The sequence below is a fragment of the Ambystoma mexicanum genome, chromosome 1p, assembly GCF_040938575.1.
Source record: "Ambystoma mexicanum isolate Mex_15411 chromosome 1p, UKY_AmexF1_1, whole genome shotgun sequence".
NCBI classification, from domain to species: Eukaryota; Metazoa; Chordata; class Amphibia; order Caudata; family Ambystomatidae; genus Ambystoma; species Ambystoma mexicanum.
The window spans coordinates 536,101,778-536,115,270 of NC_090921.1; the positions used below are offsets into that span (position 1 = coordinate 536,101,778).

Below are 13,493 nucleotides of genomic sequence, written 5' to 3' on the forward strand. Positions count from 1 at the left end.
CCATGTCGCCCACACCTTCAATCGCCTCAATGCCAATAGTGCTGGTGCAGGTTTCCTCCCAGCGGCTTAGTTTGATTGGGGAGCTACGCCCACCGCCAGTGGCTAGGCCCTGGCTCTGGTTGGCTGAGGTGATGTTTCTGACTCTGAGGTGCAGTTCGTCCCATCTTTTGCGCACGTCCTTCACTGTGCGCGGTGTGTTCCCCACTGAACTCACTTTCTGGGCAACTAGTTGCCAGATCTCTCTTTTCTTGATCTGAGCTTCTCTCTTGAGGTTATTCGCAAAGACAACCCCAGCGTTTTCTGCCAGCGTGTCTGCGAGCCTTGTGAGCTTGCCCTCCGTGAAGAGCAATTTACGCTTATGGGAATCCCCTTTTTTCAGTGCCTTTGGCATGATGCTGGTGGTGATGATGTTTTTCAGCTGTCGAAATGAGTCTCCAGGTGCTGTGTAGTGAGGATGGCAATGGATTGTGTTCTTAAAGATGGCCGCCGTGCCCTTTCCCATTCCGGCGCAATGACGTTACTTCTGGTTCCGCTTAATAGCGGTGTCCTCTAATTCAGTATCCATTGATGCCGGGCCCGTTATTTAGAGGTAGACTGTGGCGATAGTGCTATCTGCGCTTCCGATGATGCCGCTAGGGGGCTTTTTTGGGACTTTAACGGCATCCCGGTAATGTCTTACTGGCATGCTGCTAAGCTCGTGCACGCAAACTCGTAATAGGCCACTTTTAGCAGCCTCTTTCCTACAGGGACACAGTATTTACTCCATGCCGGTAAATTCTATTTTTTATCTCCAACCTCGTAATGAGGCCAAAAGACACAAACACACATCCACGCTTACTGTCCTTGTTATTTGAAAATAGGCAGGGCATGGGAAAAGGTAAAGGTTGTTCAGAGTGACGGTAGGATTGGTATCGCCTAAACTCAATAACAACCACTGTCGGTGTCACTTTCAGACAGTAAGCGTGGATGTGTGTTTGTCTCTTCGTCTTCTCCCAAACAGGGAACATCATTGAAAGGGTCAAATGCTTGGTTGTTTTGCTAGAAATGTCTGTGTTTTTATTAATGATACCTTACTTGTAAGAATTGCATGTAACAAGTTGAATATTCTTTAGCCAATCCCTTTTGCATCCATAGCAGAGAAGTGACCCTGGATTATGCTTTTTGTTTCCAGGTTCCTTCTCAAGCTTCTCCAGTCCATGGCATTTGAAGAGTGGTAAAGTACATTCCACTCAAGAGTTCTGGTTATTATATGTTGACTGCACCAGACTCCTAAGGAAGACTGTCCTGATTAAACTGTTTGTCGACATCAGTACCACTGAAACTGGTAGACAGTGGTTGCTACACTAAAGAGGCTAAAGTTTGCCTATGCAGATTTTGAGCAGCCTTTTACCTTCCACACTCCCTGCTAAAATAAATTACTAAACAACAGAGTGAGGACTTGTTGTTTGTCTTGGTTCTCTTCCCAACAGGTGTTGCCTCTTCTTTAGACATACCTTTCCTGATTAGGTTCTTTTTCTTGTTTTTTAACCCAAGTATTCCTAGGGTTATTCATATCGTCTATGGGCTATTAGATCACAATGTACCCAAAATAGACTACTGATCACATGCCTTAGGTGTTCTTTTTTAACATTTCTTCTTTCTCCATGTATCAATACACATGGAGTGGTGTGGTCTAGGATGGACAAGGTTGAATGATTTAATATTTGATTATATTCTCTAATGTTCTTATACTGTGCCTATTAGGTAAGCGGCACACCAGCGCATTCTAGTATTAGGCATGGACTAGGCAGCCTTCTGTCTTTTCCGACAACCCTGTCCTCCTAGAATACTTTGAGACTGTGTAAATCTCTGTGCTGTAGAGAAATTATATACAGATGCGTTCTGCCCATGTATTCTGTTAAACTACTGACAAGTTAGGGCATCACCCAGTTTACTTGTAGTTCAGTGCCCCCATGTTTTTGTGAATATATCCGAATCATACCAGCTATTGCACTTAGAAGCTGGCTTCATGAGGATTCTCGTGGCAGAGACAAGGATGTCAAGGGGGTTGGAGATGGAGAGGTGAAGGTTAGTAAGAGCTGAGTCAGTGTTAGAATTAATAGAAGGAATGGGTGAGAGAAGGAGGCGACAAAGCAGCTACTGACACTCGTTTCATCCGTCAAATGACAGAGAAGGAGACTGGCAGTGCGGGCAGAGGCTTATCTGGGGTGCCCGGGACCACAAAAAGGTAGGAAAGGAGAGCGTTTTCAGTCCAGGAGCGGGGAGTGGTGAGAGGGTTGGAGAGGGAGATATTAGCAGAGATGAGCGCATCCAGGGTGTGTCTGGCTGATCGCATCAGACCTGAAGGAAGCATAGTGAGGAAGAGAGAGACTCAGGTTTTCGAATCGTGTCCACATCAGGATAATCCAGATGAATATTGAAATCTGAGAGGAAGAGAAGCTTAGAGGTAGAGGTTAGATGAAAGGAGGCAAGGTTGGCCCACTCCAAGAGGAAGGGGAAGATTGACCTAGGGGGCCTGTAGACGGTAGAGAGAGTGAGAGAGAGGGTAGGAGTGATGCAAAGCTTGCAGATAAGACATTCAAATGAGGAATAGGATTGAATGGGTATGATGGTATCAGGGACCCAATCAGGGAAGACAAGGGCCACACCACCTCCAGACCGTTTGTACCCAGGCTTGGAAAAGATCTTGTAGCCCCCAGGAAGAAGTGTGTCAAAAAACAGTGACAGAGCTGGCATTGAACCACAGCTCGGTGAGAGCGAGGACATCAAGGTCAAAGTCTTCAAGGAGGTGAAAGATGTCTGAATAGTGTTTGACAGCAGAGCGAGAGTTGAGGATGGCTAGGTGAAGCTGATTGCCACATTTAAAGGTCTTTCTGGGTGGGGTATTGTGGTGGGGTACCACGGTCTGAGGGGACGCAGAGGCAAAAGGGGTGGCAGCCGCACGAAGGGCAGGAGAAGGGAGGAAATTGATGAGAGACAGCAGATATCTGTCAAGAAGGAGGAGGTTTGGCTGAGAGCCCTGGGTCATGATAGTGCCATTTTAGTAGACATTAATGATGCATCTAGATGATAGGCAGTGTGCCAAGAGAACTTCCCATCTGTTTCCACCATTAATGGGAGAGGAGGAAAAAGGGCAGAGGATAGCGACCATTTAGGGAATTCATAGGTCCACAGAGGGGACAGTAAAGAGAATGTCAGTAATGTTCTGTCTGGAGGAAGCATTGACATACGTGTCAGCAATGGTCAGTCCTGGGTTGGAGACCAAGAGTGCTTTCCTAAATGTTTTCCTTCCAGACTTCAAGAGAGGGGTAGGAAAGGTGATAGAGTAGCAGTTAGAGTCAATAGGAGAGATAGAGAGTACCATAATTACAGGGGGGGTGGAGTGTAGATGAGGGATATGCCCACTGCACAACAAACTCACCAGGTGGCCTAGCAGTAAGTTCAGTGAAGAGGAGTCACATACAATAGACAAAGCAGTAAAACCAAGGGTAATTAGCAATAGGGCCTAGGTTGAAAGGAGACAGTGAGCAAGACCAGTTACAAATGTGGGGTCGCAGCCACCCGAAAAGTGAGCATCCAGAGTGATAGTCAACACAAGGTAAAAAAGGCATCACAATTGAAATGCAATATTTCACAGACAGAACTTGATTGTTACACTAGGTAGATAAACCAAACATTATAACAGCCCGAAGAGTTTGGGCACAGGGATCAGATTTAACAGGATGTGTAGAGTAAGCAGATTTGAAAACACAACTAGATTCGGATTACAGGGGAAGCGCTCCGAATGCAGCACAATAACAGTGAAAATGCAGGTTTAAAAATTACATCGGGATTCAGGCAAAGCACTCAAAAGCAGCAAAATGCAGGCAGAGTGCAGGTTTAAATTACATCTAGATTCAAATTTCAAGCTGTACAGTAAAAATGCAGCGGTTAAATAGGGCATCATAAAGCAACCCGACACTCTGAATGTACAGGAAATCGTGTTTTGGCATTCAGATTAAGAAGAGAGCCCTAAAATTAATCATGGGAGGGGTGGGTGAAAGGTGACATACATGAGGAACATGCTTTGGAGCAGGCCAGTAAGCAACCAAGGACGGAGCCCCAGAGAAGGAGTAGCAAGTCCAGAAGCTGTTTGTCAGTGATTGAGAGAAAGTTTAGCAGAGAAGCGCATGGAGGACCCTGAACAGGGTGAGTGTCTCAAGATTGTGCAGGATGGGGGGAGGAGACTGCTGATCTGCAGTGACTCATTCTGCTCAGGTTGCAGATTGAAGGAGGCCTGAATTGCGAGCAGAGAGGGGGGGGGGGTGCAACAGGTGGCGGTTGAAGGGTACAGCAAGGGAGACTTGAGAATAGAAGGTCCCTGAATTGCTTGATGAGGAGCGGGCCCGATGAGCGACATGAATAGAGCGACCGGCAGCTCTTCTTACCTTCAGACTGCAGAGTGGTGGGAGGAGGCAGGAAATATAGTTGGCGGAATGGAGGGGGAGCGACCTTGGACCCCAGCGGCCATGGCCGGACAGGCCAGACAGGGGCCTTAGATTGGGCCTTGGAGCTGCGGGCCGGCTTCTCTTCGCTGGCTCCCTTGGTTGGCCACTAGGCATGATTCGCAGCCAAACAGGCTCCAGGGCTCGAAGATGAGGCAAGTCTTCCTTCAACAAAGGCGGCAGCCATCTTACTATGCACACGGTTGCATTAGCATTGTAAGGGCCCCAGCGGGCTTACCTTCTTGCGTCTTCCGACACAAGGTCCCAAAATGTCGAATAACACCACTCGGGGGGGGGAATGTAGAAGCAGCCCTACCGTCTGCTCTAGATGTAATATCATGGGATATTACAGATCTTTTAGCCTAATTTTTCAACCCCCATGTGAGTCCTTCACCAATAAACTAAAGCCAGATCAACCAGTGAAGTTAACATTAACTATGAGGAAAGATCTGAAAGACACCCTATATAACCCTCCCTTTCTTATTAACCCAAACATTTCACAACTTTCATTCTTCAGAAACCTCTAAGTTTGGCTTAGGCGTGGTGTTGTCCCAAGAAAGGCACATGCTGGAACAGCCAATTCTATTAATAGGTTGGAAGATGTTCCAAAGGGAAAGGAATTATTGTGTAATAGAACTTACCTGAATGCTTGGCCATCAAATGGGCGAATAAGGCCCTTAAATACTATCTGAAGGGGAGAAAACACTGATTACTCACAGGGTACCACCTCTTAATTAGCAATAAAAATGCAAATTTTAGGATCATGAAATGGTTCATGAGTCTTCACCCCTACACATTTATAGTAGAACGTTAAGAGAGCAAACTCCAAACTAATGCTGACTAAGTAGGCACCCAATACCAGAACTGAAAGTGCCAGGGTAGGCCATAAAGAAGGGGTGGTGTTATGTGACAATGTCACTGTGGCTCTACCAGTAAAATGGGATTAGAGGGCTCTGGGTATCAGTAGGAACTATGCACTCTGTTATGGAAACCCTTAAATAAATGTGGTTCTCTGGGGCTCCCGAGTCCTCCCAGTAGTGTCAGGAAAGCTGTGTAAAACGTGGACCTCCTGTAGGTATCCCTTACCAGGTTGGAAATTGCAGACACTGGCACATCAGCAGCTAGTGAGAGAAAGAAACACATGCTAGCTAGGTCCTGTGGGTCATAAGTGGAACAGTAGACCAAGCACTGTGCTTGGCAGAGGGGCAATGTATAACATGTATTGTGGACTGAACAACATAGAAAAGCATACAGAAGAGACAGGAATGAGGTATTCCCACTTGGGTCAAAATCACAAACTACAACATTCTGTCAACCAACATGAGCAGAGAGAGATAGGCAAGCAAATTCTGATGGACCTGGTAGGTGGAAAGCTGAAACAAGAGATATACTCGATCTGATTATAACACAGTGAACCCGCTCAAAGGGCCGGATTTCAGTTTTCCCCAACTACCCTCACCTGGTAATAAGGAAGGGGAGAATGTGCCCACAAGGGGAGGAGGTGGCAGCAATAGCCCAAGCCCCACCATGAGTAGAGAAACTGAGGAATGAATGGGAGAACCAATTAGAGCATTTATTGCCACTATCTCTTTATTATCCACATCATAATAGCCAGTTTGATGCCACTAACTTTGTTCAGGAGAAGAACAGTGTTCCACTCTGGGGAAAGTACAGGAGTGAGAGCAGGAGCAGAGGGAGAGTGGAAGGTAGGGTAAGCTCTCAATCAGGAGGAAGGGCAGGAGCAATAACATGGGAAGGAGCAGGGGGAGGGCAGGAACTGAAATGTTCAGACCAGGAAAGTCAATGAGGTCTGAAACCAGGGATCAGGAGGTGATCAGCTCCAGGCATCACAGTGATCCAGCGCCCATTTTGTGAAGGCTAATGTAAGAGACCTGTGAAGGAGCTGGGGCCAGTGCTGAAAGGGGAAAGACAGAGCTGTAGGAAGGTTGTTGACACAGTCAGAGCCCCATACCAACCTGTGGTTGCTGAAGCAAGTCAGTGGTGCTTTTTCTCCTAGAAATGGCAGAGTGAGTGGAAGCTGTATTCACAAGACGCAAAAGGTTGGAAGCAAAGACCCAGTGTTGGAGCCTTGAACTAGGGAGACAGGAGCAGGCCATCAGCCCTACTCTGAGAACCCTAGAAATAGTAGCCAGGTAGGGGGAGATATCCTATCCTGAATGACTCTGTTATGGGAGGAATACCTAACCAACATTTTACAGGTGGGACAGCAAAAATGCAGACGACCACTAGGATAGGCGGGAGAAGTGTACACTTGTCAATTTCAAAATCCCTGAGAATGTGAGAGGTCATAGGAACACCAGAGGCAGTTTCACCATCCCAGAAGGTGCTGAAATGATAGCACAGACTACAGGCCACTGCCCTGGTCTTGTCAAAACCACAAAAGGTTTGCAGTGGCACTCTAATTCACTGAATATCTGAGTGATTGTTGGACTTTGGAACCTTGCTTTCAAGAGCAGGGTCTTGAATCTTAGACTGAGACCCACACAGATTCTTCTATAGCCGAGGATGCACCTTATTATTTGCTCTATCCTGACATGGCTTATCATGTTAGAATGCCCCTCTTTTGAGTTTACCTTCACTGAAAGACATTTCTCCACTTCCTGTGTCCTTAATAATATAGTGAAGTCCATTACTGGTGTTTGTGTGTTCTGTGGGCTCCTTTGTAACAGGGCTGTAGGGCCCCTGGGCCACTGTGATCATAGATAGTATTAGGGAATGATTTGGGTCTAGTAGAAGACTCATGCTCTGTAATCATGTATTATGAGTGAACCCTTTTGGGCAGTAGTACCCTCTCCCTCTGTGATCATCATTTAGTGCCTTAGACCCGGCACAGGGCACTATAGAATGAAGGAAACCTCATCCCAACCACTGATGATCCTAAATAATTTCACACAGTCACCCTGACAGTCTGTCTCTCAATATCATAACCCTACTCCCTCTGTCACCCAAGCTTTGCCATTGTCTCGACCTGGAATAGTCCACAGGTAGTCTTTCTCTTTGCTCCAGAGGCAGTGAGCTACAAAATATCAGAGCAAGTCTGTTATTATATGTGGGCGGCTCCCTCCCCAATTGGAAAGCCCAAAGTCCTTTGATATTTTCAGTCCCTCGCTTACCTGAAAGCCGGGCTGTTCAGTCTCCAGTCACTTTCTCCCACATAGACCTGCCTGTCACAACTGTCAAATTCTGTCATAGTCTCCTCAGTCTAAAGTTCAGTAATACTGTCCCTAGCTGCCTCCTACCACTGGATCCTTTCTGGTACGTTTATATTTATTAAGATGTTTTGACCAGAAACACATACACGACCAAAACAATTATCAGTAGGGCAATGCTGGGTCAGGTTCCCTAAAAGTACAGAAACAATGGACGGTTGTAGGCCAATGGATGGTGGGATAATGGTACGGATACAAGTGACGTGCTGATAAGTAATACAGGCTGATCATCACCAGGTTATAGTTTACAGTATGGTGAGACATAGCAAGGGCAGAGAGGAGGTATAATGTAGATTTTAAGATGAAGGGGAAGGAAATTCCAGAAAAGTGGGGCAAGGAACTAGAAGAGTAGAAGTGAGAGGCAGCACAGGGAGGATGGGAATCTGAGAGATCAGTGAGTGAAGATGAGCAATACACATTTAAAGAGGGATCAATTTCATATTAAGATCCAATACACATGAGGCAGTGGTTTATAGGAGGGAGAAGAGCAGGGAAGGTTATAGAGGCCGTAGGACAAAATTGAGAACCTTATCAAGTGGAGAGAAGGAATAGAAAGGGATGTGAATAAGGAGGCTAGCACAACGGTCCAGGGGCAATCCCTAGACAACATACAGCCACCTAAAATGATATTTCTGTTACTAAAGTCCAGGTAGAGTATCCAATAAAAACACCAGCGATGCCACACAGTCCTGTGAAGTCAGGTGAATTAATCAACAATTACCAAGGCCAATGGTTGGAACTAAGTGTGTCAACTTTTTGTGACATATGATGCTAAATACTGGTTGCAAAGAGAAAATCTTAGAAATATTTGGATGTAGGAGATTACATTCAATGGCTGTAACTGAATGCAGCAATGTTTTGAGACTGACAAGACAAAATACTAGTTGCAGAGAGATAAGGATAGAATTATTTGAAGGCAGGAGAGTTATTTCAGTGTGTGTAGCTGAGAGCATAAACATTTTATGACAGATGAGAAAGAAGGCTAGTTGTGAAGAGCAAAATAATAGAACTGTTCAAGCAGGAGATTACAGTCAGCTGTAATTGATGATGATGAGCGTGCAAACCTTTTGTGATGGTCAAGGCAAACGTCTTTTTGTGAAGAACATGTCCTCCTTCAATTGTTTGGTGGCAGGAGATTATATTTAGTGTTTGCAGCTTTTTGTTATGAACAGGACAACATACTAGTTGTATAGTGAAAATCAAAGAATTGTTTGGAGGAACCAGATCACATTCATTGACTTTGAATGAATGTGGCAACATTTTGTGATAAATGAGACAAAATGCTAGTAGCAAATATTTGTGATGAGATAAAATCCTAGAAGCACAGACACTTTCTGGACATTGTTTGGGGGCGGGGACTACATTTTACAGTTATAAATGAATATAGCAACTTTTTGTGACAGATGAGAAAAATGACTAGCTGGAAAGAGAGCTCAGAATTGTTTGGAGACAGATTATATTCAGAGTTTGTAACTGAGTGTGCCAGTTCCCTGGCCTGGGGTCTGGCATGGATTCACATGCTCATGAATATTCCCCGTCATCAGGCTGGGAATCCTCGGTAAAGAAAAAATCAGTATCAGTTTCGTTTCTGATCTGTCTTTCTTAGTAGTAACCAATCACTGGTCTCTGGGTCATACTGCCCCCAGCCAATGACTGCCCTCTCCCTAAGCCCCGCCCGTGGCAGCCATCCTCAGATTTTTACCGCACGCTCAAGTGTTGGGAGTCCTCATGCTATAGCTCTCGAGCTTTTACTGCGTTTTGCTCTTTTTCAAAGAGATTTATCTCATTATTCGGTTTAATCCAGCCTCAAGCTCCACCGTTTCTACTTCTGATCAACAGGGACCAGTTTCGGATTTATCTACGCCCCTCAAGGGTGAAGTTTTCGTCGAGTTACGCGTCTTTGAGGATTCCAGAAGTTTCTGAGGCCTACCTCGTGGACGAGAAGAACATGGCTCAGGAGAAGGGAAGCTCGACTCCCGGCAAACTGTTCAGGATCTGCCCTGGATGCAACCTACAAAATGTGTTCAAGGAGGACAAGCATTCAAAATGCCTTTACTGCCTCCATGAGGACAAAACGCACGTGGAGAAGGACTGTGCGTTTTGCTTTAACATGTCGGATCGGACGATGAGCGATAGCCGGACCTGTCTCTCCAACTGGCTGGAAGGCAAGAGCCCAGCAGGTGAGAAGAAGAAGTCCGAGCGGTCTTCTAAGTCCTGTGAGGGCTTCCCGGCGACGGGGGCCCAACAGAAGGCAAAGCACCGCAAGTCCGCGGGCACCGGGAGCACCGAACGGTCGGGCTCCTCGGCTGCCAGGCAGGGCGCACCTTCACCGACGCCATCATCCGCAAGCCAACGCTCTGGCTCGGGGAAGAAAAAATCCGAGAACCCGGCTAAGCTTCTGGAGAGGCCTCGGTCGATCTCGGAAGAACCTGCCGAGGGGGAGCGATGCAGTGACCCTCCCCCTAAGGTGCAGGCCTCAAGCGCGCCCAAGGCGGTGAAGGCCTTGATCCACCCGGCTAAGGCCTCTATCGAGGGATTCGCTGCGGGCCTGGCAAAGCCTGTGGAGGCGACCTCGGGGCCTAGAGGTTCCCTGCCTCCGCGGAGGGAATCCTCTTTTAAGCCCATCGAAAAGACCCCCGTGAAGACCCCGGTGGGAAAAGAGGGGGGGGGCGGTGATCGTTATTGACACGGGCTCAACCTCCGAGGAGGAACTGGCCAAGAATTTGGAAGAGGCCCAGCCCCACGGGAGGAATCCCGAGGAGGGGGACAACAAGAGCGAGGGTGGCAACGACTAGGTTCCCGTGGAGGAACAACCATCTCTCCCGGCATGCCCGTTGCAACCCGATCCTCAGGACAACTCGGTGGCCATTTTGACAGCAATTCAGGCCTTATGCACAGAGATAAGGACGAGACTGCCCCTACCCCCCAACGGACGACCCAGCTGTACCGGGTCCATCGGGAAGCCCTCCGAATAAGAGGAGGAGAATTCATCCAGTGCCCCTTCAGCCCACACAGCCTTCTCAGCCTTTGTCCCCTTCCCCGATCCCGAGGGATGACACGGGAACGGACACGGCCACGACAGGGACGGATGACGACGGCGGTGACGACGGGACTGGCCTCCCATCTCCGATTCCTCGGGCATCCCCACCTGACGAGATTGGCTCCTTCCATGCCATGATTGCCAGGGCATTCAAGCTTTTTCAACTCTGCCCTGAGGAGAAAAAAGAAGGAAGGCTTCCTCTACCAATGGCGCAAGGCCAAAAGAAAGACGGTCCTCGCGGTGCCGTTGCTGGATGACATCTGGGACGAGGGACTTGCCCTCCTCAAAAACCCGTCCACGACACCAAGAGGGACCGGTACGAGAAGAAGTACCGGGTCCCCGACGCCACCCCGTTGTGCCTTAGGGCGCAGCCGACCCCGGATTCGGTCGTCTCAGCGGCGGCCAAGAAGAAAGCGGGGGGGCATCGGCTTCATCCTCAACTTCCCCACCGGACGGCGAGGGAAAGAAGCTGGACGTCGTGGGACGACGAGTCATCTCGTCGGCGGTGACGACGATTAAGGCGGCCAACACCCTAGCGATTGTGGCCGCTACGACAGGGAATTGTGGTACAAGATCGCCCCACTGTTGCCTGTTGGACTTCCTCCCAGATGACAAGAGGGCAGAGGCCCTGGTGATCCTACAGGAGGGTGAGGTGGCGTCGGACCACGCCATAATTGTGGCCACGGATTTTGCCGACACCGGTTTCCGCCAGTTGGGCAACAGCGTTTGCCTTCGACGGCGGGGGTGGCTCAAGGCAACGGATTTCCGCCAGGACGTGCAAACCAAGGTTTTGGAAATGCCCTTTGACGGGAACAATCTGTTTGGAATGACTGTGGATGAGTTGCTGTAGGCCATCAAGACCAACACGGAGACGGCTCGGGTCATGGGAGTTCTGCAGCAACGACGGGCGCCTTTTCGGAACTCCGGAGGCAAGCAGAAGCCTCCAAAGGATTCGGCGGTGGCTCCTCGACCTACCATCAGGTGGCCCGCTCCTCGTCGCAAAAAGCCTACAGGGGATGAGGCAAGTCCGGTGGATCTCGCCGTCGTCGCCAGGGAGGCCAGGGCAGCAAGGCTGCTTCCAAGCAAGACTGAACCGGCCGTCGTGTCGGGCCCCCAACGAAGCACCCCGGTGGGAGGCCGGCTGACAAAGTTCGTCAGCGTGTGGAAGTCCATCTCCACCGACCGTTGGGTGCTGGCTGCACTGGCCCACGGGCACACTCTGGAATTTCTAAAGAAGTGCCCCCGAATTCCTCCCGTGGCCAGGAAGGAAAACCACGTCCCTCAACTACTGTTGGAGGTAAGGGCGATGCTCAAGAAAGGAGCCATTGAGCTCGTCCCAAAGAGGCTTCGGGGCTCCGGGGTATGCTCAAGATACTTCCTAGTCAGAAAGAAGACAGGAGGTTGGCGTCCCATCCTGGACTTGCGTTGGCTAAACAAATACATCAAGGTACAGAAGTTCCGGATGGTCACCCTCCAGCACGTGCTGGGCCAGCGACTTCCTATCGTCGTTGGATTTGGAGGATGCGTACTTTCACATCCCCATCCTAAAAGGACACCGAAAGTTTCTCAGGTTCGTAGTCCAAGAGCGGCACTGCCAGTTCCAGGCCCTCCCATTCGGATTGAAGTCGGCGCCCAGGGTGTTCACCAAGTGCCTAGCACCAGTTGCGGCGCGGCTGCGCCTGCAGGGGATCCACGTCTACCCCTACCTGGACGACTGGCTCATCCGAGCAGGGACAAGGGAACTCGCCGTAGAACACACGGCAAAGACCGTCCGGCTGCTCACGGACCTGGGATTCTCCATCAACTTCCCCAAATCCCACATGGTTCCGTCGCAGGTCGTGCTGTTTCTGGGAGCCAAGCTCGATACAGTAGCGCAGTTGGCCTCGCCGTCGGAGGAAAGAACGCAGGCCATCCTGGGCAAGGTACAGTGTCTGCTGGTCATGGGTGTGGCCAGAGTGAGGTCCATCAAGTCCCTTTTCGGGTTGATGTCCTCTTGCATCTATCTGGTGCGCCTGTGCAGGCTTCAGATGCGTCCTCTGCAGGAGTTCCTCAACGCCTGTTGGACGCAAGCGACGGACAGCTTTGAGGACAAGATCTCGCTCAACGAAGCATTCCTCCATGCAATTCGATGGTGGGGCACCCGCGCGCATCTCGCCGCAGGCACGGACTTTCAGACCATACCAGGTGACGGTGACAACGGAAGCCTCCCTGGAGGGGTGGGGAGTGCACACCAGAGATCTTCACGCGAGAGGCCTGTGGCTCCCGGAGGAGCCTCAATATACTGGAGCTCCGAGCAGTGTTCTGGGTCCTCAAGTCATTCCTCCCGTCCCTCAAGGGCAAGGTGGTGAGGATCTTCACTGACAACACCACCACGATGTTCTACATCCGGAAGCAGGGAGGAACCAGATCCCCAGCCCTGTCCAAGGAAGCCCAGGATCTGTGGCACTGGGCCGTTGCCCAGGGGATGTTTCTGGTGCCTTTTCATCTAGCAGGGATAAAAAACACCATCGCCGACTCACTCAGCAGGGAGCTGCGCTCGTGCCACGAGTGGGAACTACGCCACGATCAAGTGGATCATCTCTTCCGGCGATGGGGCAAACCCCAAATTGACCTGTTCGTGATGGCAACGAACTCCAAGTGCCAGAGGTTCGCCAGCAGGTTCCCCCAGCCGAGGAGCATGGGCGATGCTTTCTCGTTCCCCTGGGATGGCCTGTTCCTGTATGTGTTCCCGCCGTTGCC

The 13,493-nt window shown here is 49.6% G+C and overlaps 1 long non-coding RNA gene across 1 annotated transcript in view; it reads left to right on the forward strand.

The window, feature by feature from the left end:
* The window catches only part of LOC138526236 (uncharacterized), a 205,468-nt gene extending 204,048 nt beyond the window's left edge, over positions 1–1,420 (forward strand). The window contains exon 4 of the long non-coding RNA XR_011283573.1: positions 1,172–1,420. This is a non-coding gene — a long non-coding RNA (uncharacterized lncRNA). The remainder of the gene's footprint in view (positions 1–1,171) is intronic.
* Positions 1,421–13,493: the final 12,073 nt, after the last annotated feature.